The sequence below is a fragment of the Anolis sagrei genome, chromosome 3 (genome assembly GCF_037176765.1).
Source record: "Anolis sagrei isolate rAnoSag1 chromosome 3, rAnoSag1.mat, whole genome shotgun sequence".
In the NCBI taxonomy this organism is placed as follows: Eukaryota; Metazoa; Chordata; class Lepidosauria; order Squamata; family Dactyloidae; genus Anolis; species Anolis sagrei.
The window spans coordinates 40,993,333-40,995,078 of NC_090023.1; positions in this window are offsets into that span (position 1 = coordinate 40,993,333).

Here is a 1,746-nt window from a genome sequence, read left to right on the forward strand (position 1 = left end):
AACTCTATCTTTCCATGAACTCTTCTAGGCAGTATATTTATTTACAGTATTTTTATACTGCTTTTCTCACCACGAGAAAAAGGGGTGGCTCAAAGCAGTATATTACAGTCCTTTCAGCATTTCAGGGCTTTAAAAAGTCATAGGACTTTATCACACCCCCTCCTCCCAGTGCAGATTTGCCAGCAAGTGTGGCAAAACATGCCAGTTGGAGGCGGGGCCCCTGCAAGAAATTGAGGGACATTGTGTGTTAGGCTGCATACTCATCCATCCTTCAACTAGTTGGCAAGTGTCTTGGATGCTTAAATTGGTCCTAATTATATTGACAGCAATTGGATTATGTCTGTTCTTAAGGCGTTGGGCTACAACTCTGGAGACAAGAGTTCAATTTCCCACTTGGCCCACAGTAAGTCACTTTCAACCCCAGAAAACTCTGTTAGACTCATCATAACAAATTGTACTATAATCTAAAGTTTACATTCCATTTGTAATCTTTGTTTACTATTAAATTAACATCTGAAAAGCCCCACATATGGAATCTGGTATTGAGTATGGTAGGGAAACATAATGCCTGTAAAATGTGACATGGTCTGCAATAGAAAACAGTGAAACAAACTGATGATTTAGTGTTATTCTTCGTTCAGAAGAACAAGAACATTATTGAATACGAAAATGTAATTTAAAAGGGGGGAGGGGCATTGCAAAACAGAAGTTATTCTTTGGAACATATGTGAGAACCACACTGAACACATCTAGAATGAGCAATGCATGGAAGAAATCTATCACGTTAGTTCACCATTTCAAATTGTTGTACTAGTTTCAGCAGGTCTACTCTAACTTGGCAAAGGACCTCATCACATTTACCTTTTGCAGCATTCTAAGACACTGCCAGGATGCTACCAAGAGAGAGCCCACCAGGGTCTATCACATGACACAGGACTACTTCCAGCAGGGCTCCATCTTGATTCCACCCTAGAAGCATCCTAGGATGGAGCCCTGAGAACAAGGGAGGCTTCCCGTGTTCTCATAAGGCAAGCTGGGGAAAACACAGCTGGGGGAGGCAAATAGTGTAGGTTTCCCTTGTGGGACGGATAAGGGAGCAATGCAGGAGATACAGGCAATGTGGGGTAATGGTTTTCCCTGCTGCTCCTGGATTTGCCCTGATGCCCCATGGATTCCCCCGCTGTTTCCTGGCTTGAGGACCTCAATGTGATGATGTTCAAATTCCGGATTGAATTTATACTGAGCAGCAGTACCATTAGGCAGAATGTGGCAACTGCCACAGTCTATAAAATGCAGCAAATTGTTGTTATTGTTGTTGAATTGTTGCTGCCAGAAAAGAGGAAAGGTTTGTGTGGGATTTCCTGGCTCACATGCCAAAATCTCCTGGGTACTTTCCACCTTGATTGGTGTCGAGTCCCTTTTTCAGACACGAGAATATTGTGGGGCAGCCCTCATCCAACCCCAAACTCCTTAATATTTTCCTCCCACTTTGGCCCCTTTATAAAACATGAAAAAGGAGGAGAGGGATTCAGAAAAGCAGTCAGAGAGGGGTGAAATGTTTCTCCAGTATAGTGTTCCCAAAAGTGATTGATGAGGGTGCGCAGTCTTTGAGACTGGCCAAGAAAACTCTCTCCTTTCTCCCTCAAAAAGTGTGTGCCAATGGGAAGGGACTGGCATGTTCTGCAGATCTGAAACTCATTCGCTCTTTTCCTTCCCCCCCCCCCCCTTTCCTCCTCCTCCCCACCA